Source organism: Macaca fascicularis, chromosome 6 (assembly GCF_037993035.2).
Source record: "Macaca fascicularis isolate 582-1 chromosome 6, T2T-MFA8v1.1".
NCBI lineage: Eukaryota > Metazoa > Chordata > Mammalia > Primates > Cercopithecidae > Macaca > Macaca fascicularis.
In genome coordinates, this window is record NC_088380.1 from 157,476,391 (window position 1) to 157,489,242 (window position 12,852).

Sequence of the window (12,852 nt, forward strand, 5' to 3'; positions counted from 1 at the left end):
ACTGTTTTCTTAGACATTGCACCTCTCGGCTGTCTCCCATCCCTCACCATCAACATACATAGGAGGCTCAGTGAGCCCAAGAGTTCTGGGACATAGTGTGCTGTGCTGATGGAGTGTCCACACTAAATTTGGTTTTGTTGTTTTGTTTTGTTTTTGAGACGGAGTTTTGCTCTTGTTGCCCAGGCTGGAGTGCAATGGTGCAATCTTGGCTCACCGCAACCTCCGCCTCCCAGGTTCCAGTGAGTCTCCTGCCTCAGCCTCTGGAGTAGCTGGGATTACAGGCATGCGCCACCACGCCCGGCTAATTTTTTGTATTTTTAGTAGAGACGGGGTTTCTCCATGTTGGTCAGGCTGGTCTGGAACTCCTGACCTCAGGTGATCCACCCAGTTCAGCCTCCCAAAGTGCTGGGATTACAGGCGTGAACCACTGTGCCCGGCCAGCTTTTTTTTTTTTTTTTTTTTTTTGAGACAGAGTCTCGCTCTGTCACCCAGGCTGGAGTATAGTGGCACAATCTTTGCTTACTGCAACCTCCGCTTCCTGAGTTCAAGTGATTCTCCTGCCTCAGCCTCCTGAGTAGTTGGGACTACAGGCGCACGCCACCATGCCTGGTTAATTTTTGTATTTTTAGCAGAGACAGAGTTTCACCATCTTGCCCAGGCTGGTCTTGAACTCCTGACCTCAAGTGATCTGCCCACCTCAGCCTCCCAAAATGCTGGGATTACAGGCGTGAGCCACCACACCCGGACCACAATAAATTTGGCATGAATATAGGGACTTCCTGGGGGTGGGACGGAGGGGAAAACTTCCTTGGATCAGAAACAGCGTGGGTCAAAACCCTCACGCTTCTCAGTAGTGGGGTCTTGCCTGTGAACACTCACTGCCCTCGCAACACACCGTGGTCATGGGCTCCACGTAGGTTGGGCAGGGCTCGCCAGGCCAAGGAAGTGGTGTTCCCCGCCCACAGAGAAACACACACTACCTCCTTCCATCTGAGAGTCTAACCAGGACCTCTCTGGCGTTCGGTGCAGCAAATGTTCACGAATGCCAGTTCAGAACGAGCACGGCACTCAGCACTGCTGCAAGGGGAAAGACAAGACTGAGGCTGTCTCACTCCTCCAGGGGCTCATCCTGTCACCAGGCACAGAAAATGCTGCCCTCGGAGCCAGTCTGTGCTGCTGTGAAGGGCATAGCCTGGAGGTAGCAGGCCATACTCGTAGGACACACTTAAATACCCGCCCTGCCATGGACAGGCTGGGGCGCTTTCAGCAAACAGTTTGGCCTCCCTACCAGCTTTCTGGGGCTGTCAGGAATGCATGTACGGTGCATGTGAAATGCTTAGCACCATGCCCAGCACAGAGGAAGTGCTCCATCAATGGCGGTTTTCTTATTATTTTATGAGATGATTAGTATCCAGATAATAACCTTCCACCTACCTGGAAAACTACCTAATGCAGAGCCCAGCCCAGAACTCCTATGAAAGCCCCTTTCTAAAAAGGCCTCTGAACTGTTACCAACAGCAAGTTCCGTGTGCAGACAATACAGCTCATGGACTTCCCACATCAGCAAGCTGATGGCGGCAGTGGAAGGCAGAGGCTGCTGACGGTGGTGGGGAGGGAGGGGTCCCCAGAGGCCTGAAGGTGCAGGCTGACATGGTGGGGGGTTTGGGTTGGGAAGGAGGGGGAAGTTGAGGTCGGGGCCAGGTTCACAGGGACCTTGAATCAATCCCCTCTAGCCCCTCATATGGCCGGGGGACCTGCTGTCGGTATTGCAGGGCTGTCGACATGGAAGGACTTGTTCAGGAAGCTGATTCTGGGGCCGGATGCAGGTTACACTGAGGGCCACCCATTGGCAAGGAGGCCTGTCAGGGCCTGTTGGAACCCAGACAGGATTTAATGCCAGGATCCATTCTCGACACAAAATTCCAGACAGGGAAATCACCATGTACCGGGAGAAGCCCCTCTCACATCCTTTTTTTTTTTTTTTTTCTTAATACTTTAAGTTCCAGGGAACATGTACACAAGGCGCAGGTGTGTTACATATGTATACATGTGCCATGTTGGTGTGCTGCACCCATTAACTCGTCATTTACATTAGGTATATCTCCTAATGCTATCCCTCCCCCCCCTCACCCTACGACAGGCCCCGGTGTGTGATGTTCCCCACCCTGCGTCCAAGTGTTCTCATTGTTCAATTCCCACCTATGAGTGAGAACATGCGGTGTTTGGTTTCCTGTCCTTGCGATAGTTTGCTCAGAATGATGGTTTCCAGCTTCATCCATGTCCCTACAAAGGACATGAACTCATCCCTTTTTATGGCTGCATAGTATTCCGGGGTATATACCCTCTCACATCCTTTAATATCATGTGATCCTCACAGTTGAGTGAAACGGCGATCTCCACTTCACAGGTAAAGAACCATGTCCTTAGAGAAGGGACCCCACACTCTTGCTAGTGGCATGGTGAGGCCAAGAACCCAGGACGCAAGCTTCTGTATCAGTGCCCCCTTTTTCGTGGATGGTTTGGGAGTGCTCTTCCTGGCAGGGGCCAGGAAAGTGACTGTTACTGGCTGTCACCCAATGGTATGCAGTGCTGGGCAGTCTGGGGACCGATGCTGGGGTCAAGGACTGAGTGAGCCCCAGGAGGGTGACCCGCACCGGCTCTGGAGTCAGGGAATCTTGCTAGGAGGCCCAGCCCCGTCACCACCAGTGTGGCCTGGGGAGACATGTAAACCTCTCTGAGCCTCAGTTGCCCTAAAGTGAGGATGACTGTGGTACCTACTGCAAAGTGTATCAGGGAAGAATCCCTGAGAAGACATCTGCAAAGACAGAAGCTCTTTCTGTACTGTGAGCATGGGGGTCGGGGGGCGGGCTTGTCTTACAGTAACTACTGCAGTGCCAGTGCTGGGCACAGGCTTGGTTGTAGCAGGGACTCGATCAATATCATCATAATAAAGTCTTTGCGGCCGGGTGCGGTGGCTCAAGCCTGTAATCCCAGCACTTTGGGAGGCCGAGATGGGCGGATCACGAGGTCAGGAGATCGAGACCATCCTGGCTAACACGGTGAAACCCTGTCTCTACTAAAAAATACAAAAAAAAAAACCCCTAGCCGGGTGAGGTGGTGGGCGCCTGTAGTCCCAGCTACTCGGGAGGCTGAGGCAGGAGAATGGCGGGAACCCAGGAGGCGGAGCTTGCAGTGAGCTGAGATCCAACCACTGCACCCCAGCCTGGGCAACAGAGCAAGATTCTGTCTCAAAAAAATAAAAATAAAATAAAATAAAGTGTTTGCATTTATCATGGACACTTACTAAGTGTCAAGCACTGTGCTAACTGCTTAACTAAATGGATGGTTAGGCAGTTGATGAGAAGGGATTGAATTCTAACAGGAGAGGGGACCTGAGGCCATCTCCAGAGACTGAGTAGACACCAGTGGGGAAACTGCACAGACCCCGAGCAAGGGGCCTTGCCCGGAGGGAGCTGGGGACAGCTTGCCGGCAAAGCCTTGCCAGCAAACACAGGTTCAGAAGAGCCGGGGTCGATTCTCTGTCCTGCCATCATTTTGCTGCATGACTTTGGCCAAACCTCAGACCTCTCTGGGCCTCTCCTTTTGTTCCTGGAGAAAAGATGGAGGGTGCGAGGGGACTTGGGAGCTGAACTGTAAAGGAGGGAGGCTCCTGCACCTGAGGCCTCCGGGCCTGTTGGGATCTGCCGGCCTGAAGGGGATTTCCTGGGGCCAGCCCCATTCCCAGCCCTGCTGACGTCACCCCTGGATGGGTGCCCAGAGTTGGAGGGGATACCCAGAGCAGTGCTCCACTGGGAAAGGAAGGCGGGCACTCTCCCAGCCCACACACCGGCCCTCCCTCTGGGGCTCTGGGGTCTCCCCAGTCCCATCCCCCAGATGGGGAAGTGGGGATCCCTCCTGTTGAAAGAAGAAGGCACAGCCCCTTGGCCCAAATCTGGATTTGCTGTGTGACCTCAGGCAAGTCCCTGCTCCTTTCTGGGCCTTGGTTCCCCGTCTCTGCAATGAGGAGAGCAGAGATTCCAAGCTCTTCTGGAACTCTTAACACTCAGGGATCTGGCTGGGCGTTAGGGGATCCGGGAAAGGGAAACGGGGAAGGGGGCTGGATTCCAGGGGCTTGCTTCCCACAATAGCACAGAAGGTGTAGGGGGTGGTGGGAAGTGCCGTGGGATAAAGGGAGCCCCGAGTCCTCCAAGTGGCTCCATGAAGGGGCAAAGCCAGCCTGAGGTTTTGGAAACGTATTTATTTTTAAGTGTCCTGTGTCGCTGGGGTCTTTTTCTTCGGGTTTTGAAATGCTACAGAAGTTAGTACTCTGATGTGTGTGTTTGTCAAGCAGAATATGGGCTGTATTTATTCATCCTTTACCCCAAGCCCTTAAAAATATAGACGGCTAATGTCTTCAGTATGTATGAAATATCCCATATGCTCGGAAACAAAAGGGGCTCTGTTATTAAAGTTTCATTTCCACACGCCCCCTCCCCTCCCTCCCGCCCGCCCCCCTGACACCCTGCCCTCCTCCCATCCCGCTCAGCCTGCTCAAGACAGAGCGCGAGTGAGGAGCAGGCGGGCAGGCAGCGGGCAGCCGGGCAGCCGTGGACAGAGGCCCGGGCACAGCCAGTTGCTGCGCCGGAGGGTGTGGTGTCCGGCTACAGGTGAGGGGGCGACCAAAGGGAAGGAGAACAGAGCCTTCCAGGGGAGAGGGGGCCTCGGGGTCCCTGGGATGGTCAATGGCGGAGTGGGGGTGGAGGTGGCCCTTCTTGCGGGTGCCTGTGGGGCCAGGGCCCTGGCAGGGCCTGGCTGTCTGGGACGGAAATGCCCGCTCTCCTGTTAACTGAAACCACATGTGTCTCCCAGGCAGCGGGGCAGAGATGCCGCCAAGCCTGGTGCTTGGGGCTGGGGGAGAAAAGATGCAGCTGGCCCCACCATGTGCCCCAGGGTGGGTGAGGGGCTGTGCAGGAGGGCTCGGGGTCATTTGCATCCGTACAAGTGAGAGTGTGTCAGTGTGTGAGTGAATGAGTTCTGTGCATGTGCTTATTGCATGAATGAGCGTGTGTGCACACGCGAGAGCCCGTCTGCAGGTCGGTGGGCTGTTCCTGCTTGCAGGGCTGAAGTGGCCTCCTGCGGCCTGAGTCCTGGGCACACTCCTACCTGTCACCCAGAGCTTGGGAGCCTGCTGGCTGCCCCCTAGGAGGGCCCTCTGGGGTGAGGGGATTCTCACCTGAGTAGGGGGTGGTTCTCACTGTGCGGAGACTCCCTCGTGACCACCATCCTCCTTCGTTCCTTTTCTTCCAGCCCAGCTCAGTCTTCTGGCACCTGTGCAACCTCTGCCCATTTCCCCGGGGGGAAGAGCTGAGAAGTAGAGCAAGGAGGTGATAACAACCTCTGCTCCCACGTCTGTTTTCATCTTTTTCAGATCAGTCACCTCCAGGAGCTCGGCATCGCCACTGTAGCCCTGGCAGGTGAGAAAACCTAGCCTGAGTGAGGGACAGCCTCACTCAGTGAGGGACATGGTGGGCCATCCAGACTCATCGGGGGCACAGAGGACACTGGGATGTGGGCTCTGCCTTGGTGCAAGTCTGGAGTCCGCATTCTTAGGTTCTGTGGCAAATGGGATTCCCCGAGGGCCTAGGTGACCTGAGTCCTGGATCATCTCTCCTTAAGGAATGAGCCTTACTGGGTGCCAGGCTCTGGGTTCTGGTGGTGGCCCTGCCACTGCCTTGCTATGGATGTTGGACAGGTCTCCTCCTGTCTCCGGGCCTGTTTCCCTATCCCCACAATGGCAGAGTTGGGCCAGGATAGTGTTTTCCAAAGTCTGGTGTGTGCACCTCTGGCAGTCCATGAGACGGTGCCACGTGGATTGCCAGTTTTCACTGTAACAAGGAGTGCGTGTTGTTTTTACCCGTTAGGGAAAGGTGTCTAAATAGCATGTCAAGTCAGCGGGTAGATGGAAATAAAGGAATAATTGACCCAAAGGAATAAAAGCCGGGGATCAGGAGAAAATTCTTGTGTTCTGTCCATTTTGGCAATGGGCTCTCGTTATGCTTCCAGCACTTTATTTATTTATTTTTATTTGTTTATTTTATTTTTTTTAGAGACGGAGTCTCACTCTGTCACCCAGGCTGGAGTCCAGTAGCATGATCATAACTCTTCCAGCTGTTTTTTCTTTTATTTTTTGTAGAGACAGGGTCTCACTATGTTGCTCAGGCTGATCTCAAACTCCTGGCCACAGGCGATCCTTCCCTCATGGCTTCCCAACGCACTGGGATTACAGGCATGAGGCACCATGCGTAGCCGCTTTCATCATTTTAAATGCTCCTAAGAGCACTGGTTTTGACTGTCTAGGGCCTGAAGGTGTGATCTGCTATGTAGACCATCTTTTGGCCCCCACGAACTAGCAACCGCCCTGTAATTCTGTGATTACAGAGTGGAAAGCCCAGTTGCCACCTTAGGGGGTGTGTGTGTGTGTGTGTGTGTGTGTGTGTGTGTGGTGTATGCTGTGAGTGCTATGTGGGAAGGGGCAGGGGATGGAATGCGCAGAGCTGGGGAAAAGATCAGCTGTCCCGAGTAAAAGCTGAATGCCCAAGGTCACAGGCAAGGAGTTTGGGAAAGAGATTGTCCCCTGACTGACGTTTTCAAGTGCTTTGTCCGGACTCAGCCTTGCTTTGAATCACCAGGATGGGTGGGTAGGCGACAGGCCACCCTGGCCTTGGCCTTTCCTGCCATTCAGCTCTGGCTCCCAGGCCACTTGGCTGTGTTTTATCTGCCAGTCCAGGACAGGCCAGGGAGAGGTGCACTGGGAGGATGCAAGGGTTTTTTGGGGGGGGCCTTGGCAAAGCTCCCCCGTCAGTTCTCCAGGCGAAACTGGTCAGAGCTGGCATCTTTCAGGACATACTCCCTCTCCCTCCTCCCTTTCTGCTAGGTTTGCTGTTGCTGTTAGTGTTAGTTGTGACCACAGTTGCTTATATGTGGATATTCACTGGTGATTTGTCTCATCACCAGCTCTTTAGGGAAGCCTGACCCTGCTCTGCTGCAGGAAACGCAACTCTCAGGACCATTCTTTCTTGTCTTGTCCTGCAACAGGCAAAGGGTACCAAGCTTTGACTCCAGGATGTGGACAGCATCCTTGGGTGGGGATGAATTCACAGTCCTTTCTTGGTGAGGTAGAGATGCAGAGGAAGGAGCACAGGGCTGGGTCCACCTGATCCCTGACACTAACATGCAGTGTGACCCTAGGCAAGCTCCTTGCCCTCTCTGGTCCGCCTCTCCTCTGGCCCCAGGAGGCATTGTCCTTGATGAGGCTGAAGTGATTCTCTAGTGCTGCCCTAGGATGAAACAAAATCCTATTTCCAGGGACTCCTGTTCTCATGGAAGGGTGCCTTTCCTAGGGGGAAGAACTCTGTGAGTTTTGGAGCTGGGCTTCCTGGAGATGGGCATATGGAGTCATTCAGAGTCCTTGGGCCTGGATTCCCTTGAATCCTGTTTCAAACCCTGGGGAAGCTGCTGGCTGTGGTCAGGGGCATAGCCTCCGCCTGCAGAACATGCCACATTCTAACTGGCCTTCAGTGGCCTTGTGTGTCCTGCTGAACCACTAGCAGCTATACCCAAGGCCAAGGGCAAACAGAGATCTGCTTCATGCTGTCCTGGCATGGGCATCGTTACAGAGAGATCTGCCTGACCAGGGAGTGGGAGGTGGCACTGCTATGTGGGGAGGATGAGTGCTTAAAGAGCAACTCCGTCCCCAAGAAACATTCTCATTTAAAAGCAAAACTGTTCCCATAACTGTGGTCTGGTTAAGTAAGCCACCCCGGTGGGCTAAGGAATGGGGTGCAGATGGAGGCTGAAGATTCTAGAACTTCTTCACTGACAGTGATGCTCTGGGCTCTTGACTTCCTCAGATTTTACTTTGATTTCTTTTTCCTAGGTTTGGTAGGGGCAGTGTGTGGAAGTGGCAACAAAGCAGTTTATCTACAGAGTCACATCCAGATCTATTTGTGGCAATGTTAACTTTAGGCAAGGGAAAACTGAAGTTAGCTGCTGGGTGAGGCAAAAAGAAAAAGAGAAGCTAGGTGACCCCGTGTTCTGCTCCTGTAGCAGCTGTGGGAGCTTGCCAGGCGACTACGTCTCAACTCCACCTTCCTGACCTGCAAAATGGGTTGTTGTGCAAATTCACGGGGTGGCGGCACAGAAGCCCTGGCACACACTGCAGCTGGCACTGAACAAATTGTAGCTCAAAGGCATCAAGCCTGCTGATAACTCTGCTGGCTTAAGGAGGGGGTATGATTGACATTTTACAGAGGGGGAACACAGCCGCAAGTGGTGTGCACTAAGATGAGGGAAGAGCACCAACTCTTTCCCAGGCCTGGGTTCCAGTCCCATCCCCGCCCCCACTGGCTCTATAACTTCCAGCAGGTTACTAATCCCACCAAGTCTTAGGTTCCGCATCTGTAAAGTGGGCAGGAATAACACCTACCTCACAAGGCAGTTATGCGGATTAAATGAGCCAACCCTAAGCTCCTGGCACATGGTAGGTGCTCAATGAACACTCTTCTAGCTGAATGGAAACCCAGAGGCCTTTGCTCCTCAAATTGCTCCCCTCTGATAGTCCCAAGTTGGGGCCACAGCCTTTGTGAGTAGTGAGGTTAGATGGCCAGAGGCCCTGGCTCTCCCTGAGGCTGGTCTCAAATCTTGCCATAAACACTACCAAAAGCACTTCTTGGAATGTTTTGCCCGAGTCTCCCAGGTTGGCAGGTGGTCAGGACTAGCGCTTTTCCTTGTCACTGACAGCAGGAATGGTGTGATGGCTCATGCCTGAAGGATATTTAAAGAGATGAGGAAACTCAGAAAACTGAGGCTCAGACAGGGAAGGGGCCTCTGTGGGATCAACGTGGCAACAAGGCAGGGATGGAGGGGTGGAGGCAAGAAGGTAGAAAACCTTATGGGGAGAGGGGAAGGGGAGGCCCTTGGTACCTACCCGGACAGGGCCTCCTTCCCAGCTCCACTGGAGCAGGAATGGGTTAAAGGGGACCGGAAAGGAGAGGAAGAAAGCAAACAGAGTCAGGAGAAAAGCCTGGAGCTGCAAGCTCGCTGGGGTTGTTTGGTCTGGCTGAACCACCTCCTGGGCCACTCCCAGCAGCTCTGCAGACAGACTCCAACCACCCCCACCACATGCACACACACACACACACAAACATGCACACACTGACAGATAAGCACACACTGATACACATGCAGACACACACATAAATACAGGCACAAACACATGACTAAACAGTCACACAGACACACAAATACACACAGATAGATATACATAGACACACACACAGAGAGACACACAGATTCATACATACATACCCAGAGACACATATACATCACCCTTACACACAGTTACATAGATACACACAAAGAAACAATTACACAGATTACACACAGACACATATATACAAAATGTCACATAGAAACAAGTATAGACACACAGACACAGATACACGCCCAGACATATACACATGCACACAAACATACGCGCACGTGGATATCATGCAGATATCATGCAGATATCCACATAAACACAAGATTCACATACAAATATACACAGTGAATACATAAACACACAGACAGAGGTAGACACGCATGCGCGCACAGACACACAGCAGAGAAGCTCCAAGCTGGAGGACAGATGCTGGGATGGTGTATTTCTGTAGCTACTTCTCGTTCAACCTGCTCCCCTCTGCCCCAACAACTTAGTCAGGCTCAACTCCCTCACTGCAATAATAACACCTACTGTATACTGGGCATCGCCACGTGTCAGGCTCTGTTCTAGGCTCTTATATTAACTTGTTTAATCCTCACAACAACCACTCTATGAGGTGGGCACTGTGATGAGTCCTGATTTGTACATGGAGAAGAGGGGAAGTCACTTGCCCAAAGCCACACCATTCCTTTATGGCTTCTCCAAGGCAAGCTGCCAGTGCGCAGAGCCGGCTGGTGGACCGCGCCCCCACACTGTCTCAGAGCACTGGGTCGGCTGGCGGACCGCGCCCCCACACTGTCTCAGAGCACTGGGTCGGCTGGCGGACCGCGCCCCCACACTGTCTCAGAGCACTGGGCTGGCTGGCGGACCGCGCTCCCACACTGTCTCAGAGCACTGGGTCGGCTGGCGGACCGCGCCCCCACACTGTCTCAGAGCACTGGGTTGGCTGGTGGACGGCGCCCCCACACTGTCTCAGAGTACTGGGCCGGCTGGCGGACCGCACCCCCACACTGTCTCAGCACTGGGCCAGCTGGCGGACCGCGCCCCCACACTGTCTCAGAGCACTGGGTTGGCTGGTGGACGGCGCCCCCACACTGTCTCAGAGTACTGGGCCGGCTGGCGGACCGCACCCCCACACTGTCTCAGCACTGGGCCAGCTGGCGGACCACGCCCCCACACTGTCTCAGAGCACTGGGCTCTTGCTCTGCACCAGGTGTGGGGACCAGCTCTTTCACCTCCAGTATTGCCATGCCCTGTGGAGCAGCAACATGATTTTGCCCTTTCTCAGGTCCAGGGAGAGAAAGTGACCTGCCCACGGTCACAGGGGTTAGAAGGAGCAGGGCTGAACTTCTGAGTGTGTGCTGAGCCAAAGCTTCAGTGACGAGGAGAGGCAGGTGACAGGGGCTGGCCAACCGAGCAAATCTACAGTTAGACTCAGCGCCCTTCAGCCTCCTCTTTTGGTGTCATCCTTTCCTTGACCTGCTCCCAACTCTTGAGCCTATACTATCCTCCAGCCCTTCCCTGACCAGTATCTGACGCCCTCACACTTGCCAGACTCAACAAGTGAGTCCTGAATGGACTTAATAGTAACCTTGGATAACTGTTGACAAAACGTATTTCCCTTCTATTATTTTATTTCATCCTATGTTAGGAGTAGGGGGAGGGGTTATAATCTTTTGATAAACTTGAGTCTGGGCTCCAGTCCTTACTGAGAGTCCTTGTCAGCATGATGCCAAACTAACTTAAATACGTGTCAGGTCCTCCACTGAGCTCAAAATGCCAACTGCCCAGGTACAGGATGTGGGAGATATGGCATAAAAGTAGCAGTTGTGTAGTGCCTTCTTTGTGGACCATAAGCATAATAGGGACATAGCTGATGAAAGAAAAAAAAAGCGAATCTGATGTTAGGCTGCATTAATAAAGGTAGAATGTCCAGAGTGAAGGTGGTTATGGTCTTACCATGCTCTGTGCTGGTCTGGGTTTCTTGTAATATTGGGGTCAGTTCATTTCTGCTGAAGAGTTTCTCATTCTCTGCTTGTTTACCACAAGTGACAGGGAGCTCAGTACCTATTGAGGCACGTAATAACCCAAGGGATCACTTAGGCCAATGCCAAGGGCTGCCGGGAGAGCTGATCTTTATTGAGGACTTTCTTTGCCAGGCACATTTAAATGAGAAGTAGGTACTATTATTATTCTAGTTTTACAGATGAAGAAACTGAGGTACAGAGGGTGATATAACTTGTTCCAGGTGTCACAGCTGGTATGTGGCACAATGCAGTGCTGGAGTGTGGCAGTGGAGACCAGCCCTCCTGACTGCAATGCCAGTGCTGTCCCCTGAAACATAAGGTGAGCACATATGTAATATTACATTATCTAGCAGGTACACTAAAAGGTTTTTAAAAAGGTGGAAAAAAGAAGCCCGTGAAATCAATTATAATAATGCATTTATTTAAACTCCGAATAGCATCATGTTAGCATGTAATAAATGTAAGAAAAAACTTGTTGCCGGGCGTGGTGGTTCACACCTGTAATCCCAGCACTTTGGGAGGCCGAGGCGGGCGGATCACGAGGTCAGGAGATCGAGACCATCCTAACTAATACGGTGAAACCCTGTCTCTACTAAAAATACAAAAAATTAGCCAGGCGTGGTGGCAGGCGCCTGTAGTCCCAGCTACTGGGGAGGCTGAGGCAGGAGAATGGTGTGAACCCGGGAGGCGGAGCTTGCAGTGAGCCGAGATCGAGCCACTGCACTCCAGCCTGGGCAACAGAGCAAGACTCTGTCTCAAAAAAAAATAATAAAAATAAAAAAATAAAAAAACTTGTTAATGAGACATTTTACATTCTTTTTTTGGTACTAAGTCTTGGAAATGTGGTGTGTATTCTTCATTTACAGCACATCTCAATGTGGGCTAGCCACATTTCAAGTGCTTGGTAGCGCATGTGGCTCGTGGCTACTATGTTGGATGGCACAGTGCTATACTGTATTGCCTTTCGAGGCGCTCGCTGTGGTATAGCCTAGTGTATAGGAAGAATCCATAAATGTCAGTCACTAGTATGATTATTTTTATCACTGGTTGTTGTTGGTGGTGGTCCAGGGAGAAACTGGACTGAGGCCCTAAGCCCTTGGCATAAACTGTGCACTGATGTCACCCTTCTTAATCCAAGTCCTTCAAGCCAGGAGCTCGATGTCTCGCAGGCAGAGCCAACTTCATGAACCTTTGGCCCGTGGACCCAAAAGGGCCAGCATGACTCTCCAGTGGAGGAAGAGAGGCCAGCCCGAAGCCCCTCCGTCTCCCTGGCTGGCCAGCTGGGTACCCCATGAAGTGAAGCTTCCTCGGGGCCTATAAGCCTGTGGCCCATCTGTTCTGGAGTCTGGGGCAGCCAGGCCCACATCTGCAAAGGAGAGGGTAAGGGCCTCTCCTCCCATGGTTCCTTTAGATTGGTTAGGCTTTTAAACAGAAAAAACAAATGAATAAAACCCACTATTCTTTTTTTTTATTATTATTATACTTTAAGTTCTAGGGTACATGTGCACAACGTGCAGGTTTGTTACATACGTATACATGTGCCATGTTGGTGTGCTGCACCCA

The 12,852-nt window shown here is 52.5% G+C and overlaps 1 protein-coding gene across 3 annotated transcripts in view; it reads left to right on the plus strand.

The window, feature by feature from the left end:
• The window catches only part of SYNPO (synaptopodin), a 75,211-nt gene that overhangs the window by 11,011 nt on the left and 51,348 nt on the right, over nt 1-12,852 (plus strand). For 2 of the 3 annotated variants that reach the window (XM_045394409.3, XM_073994601.1), the window contains exon 1: nt 4,559-4,667. The exons of the other annotated variant lie outside the window; for it this stretch is intronic. The gene's annotated coding sequence lies outside the window, so the exon portion shown is untranslated. Of the gene's footprint in view, nt 1-4,558; nt 4,668-12,852 lie in introns of those variants that run through there. 3 annotated transcript variants of the gene reach the window in all.